Source organism: Bidens hawaiensis, unplaced genomic scaffold (genome assembly GCF_021521415.1).
Source record: "Bidens hawaiensis isolate Kalapana, Puna unplaced genomic scaffold, B.hawaiensis_p1.1 tig00001206_1, whole genome shotgun sequence".
Lineage (NCBI taxonomy): Eukaryota > Viridiplantae > Streptophyta > Magnoliopsida > Asterales > Asteraceae > Bidens > Bidens hawaiensis.
In genome coordinates, this window is record NW_027491069.1 from 4,272,654 (window position 1) to 4,287,215 (window position 14,562).

Sequence of the window (14,562 nt, forward strand, 5' to 3'; positions counted from 1 at the left end):
TTTTTAATTAATATTGTTTACAAATCTTTTTAAGTAATAATTAGTTTTAATTAAATCTTTTTATAAAAACCGCTTGACATCGTCTGTCCGCTTAGATTAAATAATTAGTTATAAATTAAATAAACTTGCACTTTCCTTGAGTCCCTGTGGAGACAACCTTACTTACCCGTACTAGTTATAGGTATTTAAGTCTTTAATTAATTGTATTTGAGTACACCGCGACAACATACGTCAAAATGGCTCCATTGCCGGGGACTCAACGCGCTTAGTGCTAGTTTAGTTTAGTTTAAATTAGCATAATTTAGTTTAATTTCTTTTCTTCGTTGATTTTACGCGGGGTGTGCTTGTTTGGTGTGTGCAGTTAATCTTCTAGGTTGATGCATACGAGATTTGCTCGAGACAAGGAGGTGTTGCAGTTTGATCCTGAGATTGAGAAAGCCGCGAGAAGAAACCGAGCAAAACAGAAAAGGGTTGAGACTTCGAGGCTGAAAGAAGAAGACATGAATCATCAGGAAGAAAACCCATACCCAATGCCACCGATGTTTTAACCCCGATGATCTTAATCCACCGCACAATCGAGAACAACCCATTCCACAAAATATTCCACAACCCATTCAACAAAATCCACCACTCAATAACCTACCACCATTCAACCCACCCATCCACCAAAACCGAAACCCGAGAGCTCAAAGAAGATATCAATTGAGAGATGATCGTTCCATCAGGTCTGAGCCACCACATAATCGGGTCGAGTTCGAGTATAATTGGCGAAGGGGATTTGACGATTTTAAGGAGTTTGAGGATGAAGAAGAGATGGAGGATGATCAGGGGGGTCAGTATTATAGAAGACCACAACAACAACCCCCTCCCGTACAATAACCGAGAAACCGCCGAGCCCAAAGACGACAAGAGATTCCTGAGCCGTAGTTTTCCGAATATGAGTTCGATGATGGGGTTCCGCGGGCATTTGTTCCACCGCCCGTTCAGAGGGTTCAAAGCCACTTCATTCCACAAGTGGCCACGAACCCGCTTCCTATTGTAATCCCGGTCCGAGAAGGAAGAACGTTTTCAGTAAGGCAAAGTAACCCGACCGGGATGCCTACTTTTCATGGGAAAGCATCTGAAGAGCCGTACTTGCACCTGAGCGAGTTTAATGCAATTTGTGTTACCATCGCAAGTCAAGGGTTCACTGCTGATGAAGTCAAGCTAGTTGTGTTTCAGTTCAGTCTTAAAGATCTAGCGAAGCAGTGGTTTTTATCGTTACCGTTAGCAAGTACTTACATGTGGCAAGATTTGGCTCAGCAATTTTTGGATGAGTACTACACACCACAGAAAACATCTTAGGTCCGAACCTCCATCAGAAACTTTCAGCAAGAGTCGGGTGAGACTTTCCACGAAGCTTTTACGAGATTTAAGAGGTTGTTGAGAACTTGTCCGCATCACGGGATTGCGTTGTGGGAGTTGATTAAGGCGTTTCATGATGGATTATCGAGTGATGATGTGCGTGATCTTCAGTCGACCACAAATGGGTCGTTTTTAACTAATGACAAGAATGAAGATTGGCAACATTTGGAAAGACATGCAATGAACTCAAAAAGGCAAGCTCAGTCGAATCGCATGGTAAAAAGGGCGGTTGTGAAAGCCGTGGATAGTGGTGAGTCGAATGATCGTATGGCTAGGTTGGAGAGAAAGTTGGATCAATTGATGGGTGTGGGAGTGAAAGAGAAAGGCAAGTCAGGAAAAACGTATCCAGTTTGTGAAGGTTGTGGTGGAATAGGCCATGTAGTGGCTACTTGTGGGGTTGTGTTGGAAGACGAAGAAGAAGAGGAAGAAGAGGAAGTGAATTTCGTTCAAGGTGAGAAGAGGTATAATAATGGGAATATGAATTCAAACACCTATCACCCCGGGCCTCCGGGCCAATTACTAGTTTTGAAATGGAACGTAAGTCATTTGATATGTTTGTATTTTTCTTAATCTATATCTATACTATATATAAAGCATGAGTGAGGGACCTTTTAAATTTTAAGATGTACCAAACTTGTTGTTTTAATTATAAACCATAATGCATAAAATTAAGATATTTTAGGGGCAATTTTGTTTTTTTTAACAATTTTGTCTTTTAGAAAAATCATGTACGATTGATTTTAATTTATTCAAAAATAATTACAAGTTTGGTACTTTAACTTTAATCACATTTTGTTAATTTATAGAATAGTTACATATATATCCACTTATTTTAAACCAACTACCCTCACGGCGTTTAAAAACCAACTAAAAATCATATTCCATTGTTAAAAACCAACTATCAAACTACACTTTCATTCTCAAGGTGACACATCCCATCTGTCACACCCCAACCTAAGGCGAAAATGTCAGGGCGTGATGCGATTGCTCACAGCTCGAATATACTATCATGAATATAAATGAAAATATCTAATTAATTATTTTGTTCAAATAACACACACCGTAATCAAATACAACAATACAATTCAAATAAATAGATACAACCATTTAAAGTCAAGTTTGTCTTCATTAAAATCCTAAGGTCTTTCTAAATGTCCAAACTTCAATCTTCAATCAACCTGCATATGCGTAGAAAATGGAGTTTGATCAACAGCACATGTTGAGTGAGATTGATCACCAATTTTGAAACAACAAATTATATATATATATATATATATATATATATATATATATATATAGATGATTGAGAAATGATTAATGATAAATGCGCAAACCAATCTATGTGGTAATAATCAATCAAACCTTAACAAACCAAGATCAAGTATATTCGTGTGCCAATGAATCGTTGCCAAGCGAATCGGGCATTGATTACAATGACTAAATTGTCGGTTTACCTTTGCCAAGCGAATCGGGCTCCGGTTACTAAGACGGTCGTATGATCATACTAATGAGAACCCTATACAAAAGGGGATATGTTGGACCTCTCCAAAACGTTATCAAATAAACAATTAAACATGTAGCAATTAGCAAATAGTATTCAAATGATAATCACACAATGATTATGTTTGCGATTTTGTGTATATATAGAATAGAAAATATGAGTAAGTACGCATATGTCCCCAAAACATTTGAAAACAACGTATAAAAAGGGGAATGATCAAACTCACCTGATCGAGCAAGCCAAACGGGAATGTTTACGACAAGAACGATAATCACACTCCTCGAGAATTACCGAGAAGAATCCTAATTAAATGATGATACGAGTGAATTATAATGATATAATATGTATAATGAATTTAGGATTTCGATGCGTTTTGAGTTACAATTATGGTTTGGTATGTTATGGATTGAACGTTTGATCTCTACGGATTATTGTTATTATTTAATTATAAAATCATTATTTATCATAAAAATCGGGTTTACGAGTAATTAATTAAATAAATACGAGTTAAGACCTACGATAATAATAAACGTTTAGATATATAATTATTATAAATTTATATCTTAAAACCTTTTAACGAAACCAACGACAAAAATATAATTATACTTTTAATATGTTTATTATGTTTATCATAGTTTTCTGTTTAAAAATAATACATACATATATATATATACATGTTTATATATAAATATAATATATATATATATATATAGTAAATATGAGCAAACTTATAAAGATGTTTTAACAACGATAATCATCAATATTGGTGTCGGTTTTAAGTAAGATAATAACGAGTTATTATTAATAAGAAATATATACATATATATATATATACACGCACTAAAACTTGTAACGACACTAGTCGACACGAAACGTTAACTTTATGATGTCGGTGTAACAAAAATATTGTTTATTTATTAATAAATATTAATTATAATATATTATAATTCATTAAAATAGGTTAAAATAATCAAAATAAAAAGGAATACCAAAAATAGGTCTGCTGGGACTCGAACCCGCGGCCTCAACCGGACCAGGGTTTTAGCACACACACCCTAGCCAGCTGGGCTAGGGTGTCAGCTGGTCAAAGATTTGAAACGGATTTACATATACAAACAGTAAACCAACCAATTTTGATTATGAACACTAAAAAAATCAATCGATCAAACCATTCATTGTTCACTCAATCAATGTTAGGGTTAATGTTTAGTGATGTTGGACGAGTACTAAGCATGTTTTAATTACCTCAAACTATGACGGGAACAGGGAGAATGATAGTCTCGTCACCAGCGGCATGAAACAGAACCCGAACATGGTTTTACGGCCAATAATAATGCAATTAAACCTAGGGATCTTGTTCGTCGGGTGATAAGGATGGTGCATATGCGAATAATTGAATTATAATGAACTCTAGGTTATATATGAAATTCTAGGTTAGGCCGGTTCGGGTTTATAAGTCAATTCGTATCGTTTGTGATCTTGTTTCTTAATTAAATAGATTGGTTAAGCCGAAAATGGGAAGAAGAATCATAAACACGATTCAATTCCTAATTTACAATGTTAATTATGCTTCAAGTAACTAAACGGGTCACTGATCTAGGTATTCAGGTATGGATACGGGTTTTGGGTAAAAGGGTTATAAAATATGATATGTAAGTATTGCAATTCAGTCCTTAAAGAATTGAGATGGATACAATAAGGGTTAACGTTTTAGTTTTGGGTTAAAAACGTTCTTTTTGAAAAGTTATATATAATTATATAAACAATTATAATTTTTTTTATAATAATGTCTCGATAAACGAGTTACCTTTTAGTGTTAAAACTTCCCGAATCATAAAACTAGTCGGGTTATGGGTATAAGTTCGTTCATTGGAAAACCCGAGTTGTTACAGATCAATTGATGGGTATGGGAGTGAAAGAGAAAGGCAAGTCAGGAAAAACGTATCCAGTTTGTGAAGGTTGTGGTAGAATAGGCCATGTAGTGGCTACTTGTGGGGTTGTGTTGGAAGACGAAAAAAAAGAGGAAGAAGAGGAGGTGAATTTCGTTCAAGGTGAGAAGAGGTATAATAATGAGAATATGAATTCAAACACCTATCACCCGGGCCTCCGAAACCACCCCAACTTCAGTTATGGAAACCTGAACACGCAACAAAACCCGAACTTTCAAGGTAGTTCCCAGAAAGCAAATTATCAGTCAAATAAGCGGCAATATGGGAACGAGAGGGGTAGCGGTCAAGGCGGGTATAATCAAAAGGAGTCAGGGGGTCATAACAAGAGTTATCAAAAAAGTTATTAGCATGGTCAGCAAAGTCAAGGGGTGACTCAAGGCCAAAGTTCTTCGCAAGATTCGGAAATTCTGACACTTTTGAAAGATTTGAACCAAAGAATGGAAATTCAAGAAAAAGCGAATGCCGCAAGAGATAAGCAAATGAGTCAATTGGCGGAAGAAATGGCCACCTTGAAGAAAAACCCGAAAAAGCTAGCAAGTGACACGTTGAAGAATCCGAGCCATCAAGGTAGTAGTTCATCAAATGGTAAAAACATACACGTGAGTGCAATCACGATTGAAGATCATGGGGTGAACGACACGGTTGAAGAATTTGAAACAGGGGCATCACTTATTCCCATTCAGATTAGCGAGTTCAAGACCACCAAGGCGTTAGTTGATTATGGTGCGAGTGTATGTGTTCTACCGGGGAGTGTTTATGATCGGTTTGAGTTTGGACCTTTACAAGAAGTTGACACCACATTGGTGTTAGCTGATTTCACTCGAAGACGGCCTCGGGGGAAGTTGATTGGAGTTACAGTAAAGGTTGGTGATTTTACTATCCCGAAGATTTTCTTGTTCTAGATTATGAGCCGGTAGAGAATGAAGAAGAGTCGAGAGTGATATTGGGTAGACCGTTTTTGGCAACATCAAATGCTCAAATCAATTGCCGAGACGGAACAGTGTGCATGGCCTTTGGTAATCGTAAGTTAGTTTTGCATATTTTTTCAAATTTATTTGATTATTCTTTCAAAGATAAATCTTCTAGGTCAGGTGCTACTAACACGTGTCTTCCTCATGTATGTGAGGATGACACCAAAGAAGAAAGTTTTGTGTTTGATAGGTTGAAGCGGGAAAGAGAAAAAGAGGAGCAGAATGCGGTAGCGATTCATGTTGAAGAGGTGGTAACGTCGTGTGATGATATCAAGCATGTAAAAGAAAAGGTGATTCATAATTAGACGAGCAAAGCAAGTAAGAAAAAACCGCCAAAGAAGGAGAATGTAAAGAAGCCACCAGGGGTTAAGAATGAACAAAGACGGTTGGCGTGCTTCGGGCCAAGATGGAGTGTCATGGACAGTGTACCACTATGTTGGAGGAGTAAGAAGAACGATGTGGAGGAAGGTAAGCACTCCATTAGACCACCATAACCGCCAAATCAGGTAATGGTCCGGCTAAATACCTTAACAAAAACTTAGCGCTAACCGGGAGGCAACCCGGCCTTGTATTCAGGTACATGTATATTTTGTAGTTGAACTTTGTGGGTGTAGTTCACTATAAACCCTCACGAGACCATACTCGTCCACCCGGGCTACCGGGGGGTTTAAAGGGCTTGTTGCATACGCTAAATGCAACCGTGATTCCTACGAAAGTGAGTTAGGTATTTTAACATTTTTACTCGTTTAACAAATTTGGTTATGAAATTTATTAATCTCGGTCGGTAATTTAAAATTAATGGTTTTGCAAACGATTTAAAAGACCTATATTTTTAACATTTGTGAGAAGCTTGCTTCTACATGTTTGAGAGTTTGCAGATTTTATTTTGAGAGATGAGGAGTTCAGTTCACCGAGAGATCACCGAGGGCATGAGAGTTGCACATGAGAGTTTTCTTTTCTATCAGGTGATTTCGTTTTCATAACCTTCTTTGTTTTATTGGTATTTGTGTTAAAAGTGTAATTGTATTTGTGTATAGTTAGTAATAACTACCATCACATTAGGCTCGGTTTTAAAATTGTTGAAGTGAATTTTAACCCCGTCCCTATTTTGTTTCTTAAATTTTAAACATTGAGGACACTGTTTGCCTCAAGTGTAGGGATGGGGGAGAAAATTGGAAATTTAAAAAGTTTTAATGTTCCTTAAATTAAGATTTTTGCACAACAATGGGAAATGATAGAAAAATCGGGGGTTGTTTTTCAAAATTATTATATAATATGAGATAAAGAGAACGGGAACACACGTAATTTGAGATGTATTGGTAGGTTCAGCTTTGAGAATGAAAGGATAATTTGGTTGTTGACTTAATTGAACCTTAAATACTTGATTTTTAGTGGGAAATGCCTTCAAGGTTTTGTTTGTTTAGCTAAGCCTGTGTAAGGACTGGAATGAAAGATTAGGCTACACTCAAGCCTTACTATTAGATTTGATCATTAAAAATATATTTTAATATGAATAGTCTATAGTGCAATGGTTGGATAGGCTTAACATTAGAGTATGCTAAATGGCTTGTGATATAAACATAAATGAAAAAACTACTAGTTAAGTGGCTAACACTTCATAGGCGTATGGTTTTATGGCCTTAAATCCTGTATTGATGGGATGCCCCGGGGAACGGAGACCATGGGTCGGTATGCGGTTTATCATCTGGTATGCATAAATCCTAAGTGGATTTATTCATATTAAAAAAACTTAAAAAGAGCAAACCCGCAGTTTATCAGCTAATTGATAAGTCAATAAACATGATCACAAAAAGTGCTTTCAAAGTACAAATTCACTACTGACTTAATCATCCACACTGTTAGTCATATGGGTCCCCGTGCTCGCGTCTCATTACCATTACGAAATGGATCACACGGGACACGTCATATGTAAGCCCTACAGATGAATTCGTGCCTACTCACGTATGGTGATGGACTTCGGGGTATTGCTTGATAACAGGGGTATGCTATGTAGCGGGGGCTATTTACTAGTTGGTACCTAATTGTACCTTAATCATATCTAATGGCCATTTTGGTAGACTTTAATACTTAAGTTTGGGTTTTGGTTCGATAAAAATATCCAAGTTTGTCTTAGCTATTACATATGGGCTTGAAAAATTGTACAAATGTGCAAAATTTTGATCGTCTAATCTTAAGATTTAAGTCAAGTTAGGGTGGCTTGGTTCGGTAAAACTATAATGAAGCATGGTAAGGCGGCTACAGGGCTTTAAGGTGTGGGTTCCATTTTAATCATATGAATTAATACAACTATCGCACCTTATTTTTCCCGGTAAGTATTAAAGCGTGGGTCGCAATCGTGGTTCTTTGTGTTCTTGGTGCGTAATTAAGATAATCTATTAAGTATTTTGAAAATAATCTCTGATTCTGATTCCATTGCAAAGTCTTTTTCGGGACGAAAAAGGATAAGTGTGGGGATGTGATGGTTGGGTAAAAGTTAGTTTATTTTATATATTAATTAGTTAATTTTAGTTAAATAATACGAACAATGGTACTTCAAGCGTTGTTATGTGTTTTCAGGACATTGGAAGCTTTGGAGCTTAACGAGGATATTTACGGGCTTGGAATGAAGATCGAGAAGTGAGAGATTGGACGTGCACGCATCACGAGGCAGTCAAGAAAGGAAAAATATAAAATCTGAAGTTTTACATCTTTGCGATACGCGAAGATGCAAAGAAGGGCAACTTCAAGAGACCCGAAGTTGCAGAAATTCGACCGCGACCATTTTGTCCTTCGCGATACGCGAAGAAGCATCCCTATCATCTTCGCGATACGTGAAGATGCTTATGTCGGCCAAAAATTTATGTTTGCCTTATATAAACCCCTTAACCTCCCCATTCGGATTATTACGACTTCCAGAGGCAGAAGAGGTGTTCTAAGGCGACTTTCATCCATCCCGAGGCTTTCGGTTTGTCCTACGATCGTATGTTTATCAAGATAAGTGCTTTAACAATTATGTCGATGTCCGGCTAGTCGTGTGTGTTTGTTCTAGGCTAAGGTTTTGTGTAATATACTTTTATGATCAGATTCTTGTGCTTTATGAGTGTAGCTTGATTGATTTTATATGATTTGTCTTGCTTAAATAGTATTTGGTTAATTAAAGCTTGAGTTTGCGATTATTGATTTGTGTAACGTTTGTTTGGTTGTTCATCAACATTTAGGGTTTAAGCTCTTGTGTCATTGGACTAGAATCATCAAACCTTATCATTGATTTAATCATCTTAGACATAGAATTGGTAATTGTGGTGTTCGGGTGCATTTGTGTCAACAATTCAGTTAGGGTATCGTTTGTCATCATAAATCAAACCATAGGACTAGCAATTATTATAAAACCAAAGACTAAAGAATCTGTGATTGACGTATGGAACACATAACCCGAACCTAGAATGAATGCTTTTTAATTAATATTGTTTACAAATCTTTTTAAGTAATAATTAGTTTTAATTAAATCTTTTTATAAAAACCGCTTGACATCGTCTGTCCGCTTAGATTAAATAATTAGTTATAAATTAAATAAACTTGCACTTTCCTTGAGTCCCTGTGGAGACGACCTTACTTACCCGTACTAGTTATAGGTATTTAAGTCTTTAATTAATTGTATTGAGTACACCGCGACAACATACGTCAAATGTGAAGATGTCTTTATTAACTTTTCTTTTGCGCTAAAAAAATCTATACACTTTTTTTAAACTCTATTTATATTATTAAAACAAAAAATATTTTTTCACATCTCATTCAGCTAAAGTAGCCAACTAGGATGCCAACTAATACTGTTAATTTATAAAATTACTAATAAAGTTAAAAATATAACTTTATATGTTGTATTGAATGGGGTTTTTAGATATTTATAAATTATAAATTTTATTTATCATTATTTATATCTTATGAATCCATAAGGTATGCTATTATGCATATTATTAAATTTAACTTTTTATTAAATTTTTTAACCACCTGTATATTACACGGGCTATAGCTATATCCTAATACAAACATAGGGTTAGATTAAAATAAAACCCACTTGAGTTGTGAAAACTCTAAAAACTCATTCTCAACCACATGTTTTTAATTAAAGTTTGAACCATGTGGTCCACAATTAAAGTTAATAAAAAATGTAAATATAAATATAACATTTTCTCTCTCCTGAAAACATATAAAAAATTAGTAAAAAAATGTTAAAAAATAGCAAAACAATTTTCTTTTATGTTTCGATGTTTTGTGTTAAATGTTACAACATATACGTGTGCAAAAAAAAAAACAAAAAAAAAAGATGTTACATAGAGTTTTCACGAATTTTACAACTCAAATGAGTTTTTATTCTATACTTCCCCAGTATACATATATTGTTAGCTAAACAATTATTAAACAGAACCAGCAGCCATGGTCAGATGGCCAGATAGATCATTGTCACCCTGATAAATGCAGTTTTATACTGGGCTAGAAATGGCCAGCTATAAGTAAGGCCCGCTTCTATATATATTATGAACGTTGTTTCTCTAAATTAGTTTTATCATGCTATATTATGATAAAATGATTTTTAATGTATAAAAATAATAATAATCATGATACTGGTTATAGTTTAACTTATCTGATGTATGTAATGAAGATATATACTATTATTTTGTTATTTCTAAACAATTAGCAACATATAAATAGAAATATAATCAATTATTTGTCACCAACACGTAAATAGAAATATAGTCAATTGTTTGTCGCCGCTTCTTGCTAATAAAAGGAAGTTAGCTCAGTTGGCTAGGCATGTGTTCAATATAACGGTAAGGGAGCTTGGCGTTCGACCCCATCCACTGATCAACGTCTCTTAGTTTTTGTAAGTTTTTATTTCCTTACATTGTTGAATTTTTTTTTAAACGAAAACTTTCTTGTATTTAGGTTACCGCACTGTCCGAATTTGGAGAGCCCCGATGCCCCACTCTGGCCATACCAAGTTTTCTTAATCGGGCCCACGCTGGCTTCAGAGTTTGGCTTGGGCATTCCCTCGGGAAACCATACCACCGCACACTGCCACTTGACAATCGTTGTGTCGCTACAAGAGCAGAAATCTTTGGCGTAACACACGGTTGGACGACAACCCGGGGTGGGCTGAACTGACAACATTTACACAATGCCTAGCTAAATACTTTATTGCCAATATCTATCAAAAAGCGACATAAATGGAATTTAAGCTTGAGTCTTTATTAGATAATATAAACCTCCTGCTGCCACTGGGCCAAAAGAAAAGGATTTTACCTCCCCTTCTTGAATTAACTTTGCAAATTATTCCTAAAGCAATTTTCTTTTTGCTAATTGACCGAAAGTTTTCCTTGATAAATTATTAATTAAGATGCTCAATTTTATTATTTTTACTACTAAATTTAAAACCCATCAAAGTTTTTTCTCGTAACATTTTGCTTATTCTTTCTTTGATTAAACATTTTAGTTAAATTTATTTTTTACTTCTGTTTACAATTCAAAAAATATTGTTATTATAAGTTTATTTTTACTTATCAAATATGGCATGTCTTATCCAAATAAATAATATAATCAAGTAATCAACACCGGTAATGTATACATCAAAAATTTTGTCTAAAAGGATCTTAATAAATATGTTACAAATTTTTAACAACTGCTAGTCTCCTCATGTAGATTTGTTTTTCATATTCGGACGATCAACCGAACATACAAAACAAAAAGAAAAAATCCCCACAACCTAGGGCCAATTGAATGATAACTTGTATTATTTCAATGGATTGTTGATTTCTATTAAAAAAATCTTGTTACATGTCCTAAAAGATTATACACTTAATGACATGTGTATTCTCCCACGGACCACTAAAATGACATGTGATCGTCATGCATCATCTCCACATCTTTAATCACAACCATAATTTGCGTGAAAAAATGTCTTTTTCAGTGTATGCAAAATTTGGTACTTCACTTTATACGAAAATGACATGCAATTCAATATTTATTTGTAAAGTTTGTTAAGAAAACGTGCTGAATAATTATAAAACTTAATGTCACGTTGATGACCTGTTTCTAATATATTTCCTACTAAACAAAATACAAACAGAATAATCTTTAGTCTTAACTTCCAAGAAGTTACATTGCTGGAATACAAATGAACCACATGTGGAGAAATTAACCAACCATATTCAAGAAAAAATAGTCTTTTGACTAAAGAGTTTCTTTCAGTTTGCATACTATCAGAAACAAACCATTAAAAATCGACAGGTGTATGTGATTTACGCGATTTCAGTAAATAGAACTAAAAGTTTACATGTGGACACAAGATTTATATTCAAGCTGTTTCACATGAATATGCCTCTTTCGATGGTTTCAAGTTTTTCGATAACAAGAACTTTACAAGTCATGCATATACAATGTTATTATAAACCCTAACGTTAAAGGTTTCTAGCCGGCTAAATGGACATGATTAACAAAACTTCAAAATGTATCAAGTAAAGATTGATTTCATGTTTTTTGATTTAAAATATGAGTTGACGATGTTATAAGCATTAAATCAAAACACCTCGTGACAATCAACAAATGGCTTTCTATTCATACTCTGTACATTATGCACAAGCTTCCATCTATACTCTCCTAACTGATTTACATTCTATTCAAATGACAATTGCACAGATGACATCACAAAACACCACATACAACTAATTTCAGTGTGGAATTTTCCCTAGCACTTATGCAATGAGTTGGTGATTATACGGTTCAACCTACATGTAATTTGACGGTGAACACAAAGGTAAAACATGTGGCACATTAAGAATAGCTTTCACACCACGAGTAGAACCACAGTTTACCGCACGAGTGCACCTTGGCATTAGCCGATTGTTAGCATCAACCACAAGCCCAATATACTCCCTAGCCATAGACGGTGCAAACCCGGAATACACCTCGGCCCATTTACTCTTTTGCCCCTCTTCATCCACAGACCTGAGTGCCTCCAAATCCTCTCTTGAGTATGCAACTTTCTTTGATCCAACAGTTGTGTTTTCATGCACAGTTTGACCTTCTGCTTCAATTCTCTCGGTGTTGACTGCAAATATAGGATTTGACGTTACAGGATCAACTTCAGTTTCCACTAATTTGGTGGTCAATTCTTTTTCAGTTCCAACCGAAACCTTCAAATTCACATCAGTTTCCACCAATTTGGTGGTCAATTCTTTTTCAGTTTCAACCGAAACCTTCAAATTCACACCAGTTTCCACCAATTTGGTGGTCAATTCTTTTTCAGTTTCAACCGAAACCTTCAAATTCACATCAGTTTCCACCAACTTGGTGGCCAATTCTTTTTCAATTCCAACCGAAACATTCAAATTCACATCTGCATCAGTTTCTTGCATGGTCTCACCAAAGATCTTTGGACTCTTGATACCCTTCATCTGATAACCAAATTTTACTTTAGCAGGCATTTTTGGATACCCTTTTTGACCTTTGACTTGTGGAATCTTCTTCTCGGTTGTACCGATCAACTTCTTCTCATTCAGGCATTTCATCGAACTCCTTTCGTGCAACTTCTTGACCCCACTGTTTCTCTTCATCTTGCCATCAATTTCTTGCTTCGGACTCCTAACACCAACAGGGTGCTTTGCATAACGATTCTTGAACCCAGTAATGGAACCAGCGGTCTCTATTAGAGCCGTATCATCGATGACTTGAGCCTCCAATGCGCATTTAGCATCTTCAACCACCAATTTCTCGAAACACCTACGTTTATGATCTTGAATTGGACCCAGAATTCGAGTGGAACCCATGGGGAGTTTGTTGGGTTGCTTATCAGAAGATTTTGACAAGCCGATTGTGATGTTGGCTTGGCGATCGATCACCTTCTTGTGAAGGATAAGCGATGATTGATTATTCGTCATGAATGAATGTTTAGGGTGGTTGATGATGGTTGTAATCAGTTGGAGTGAATCAAGTTACAGGCAGTTTATATGCATTAGAATTGACGGATCGTTTAAACTGATTTTATAAATCAGTTATCAACGGTTAATTTGGCGCGCTTACAAAAAAATTTAGATGAGGGGGTGTTCTTTGGATTAATTTTCCGGAGTTTGGGATTTTCGAGTTGTTCGGGTTTTTGTCAGGGAAAAGTGACTCGATAACTGACCCATATAAATTTGGATTGGTCGGGTTCAGGTTGGGTGGTTTGTTATTCGGGTTTGCATATAAAAATGAAAAAAAAAAAAAGAATTGTTTATTTGTAAAATATCATTTACTACATAAATATAAGAAAAATTCAAGCATCATATGATAAATGTTCAGAAGTCTCAAAACTACCTGCTAACGGAATCAAGTAAATCACTACTTGTGTTAGACAAGTGTTCTTCACGTTTGATAATGTCAAAGTAAGGTATTATCTTGATTTTAAAGATATAATGATAGATGAGCGTTCAATTAAGAGCCAATAATAGGTTGATGGCTGCAAAAACAATATAATACACTTGTACATGATGTTTTGAATATGGTATAAAAAATGGTTATGTAGCCGTCATATTTTCTCTTATCCGTTACTTTGATTTAGGGATGAACAAATTTGGTACCGTTACCGATTAACCGGTACCAGTACCCGAAATCGGTACAAATTTGGTACCGTCAGTATCGAATCGCTACCAAAGTTTTGAGTTTCGATATCGGTACGGTGCCGGTATTTCTCGAATTGTACCTT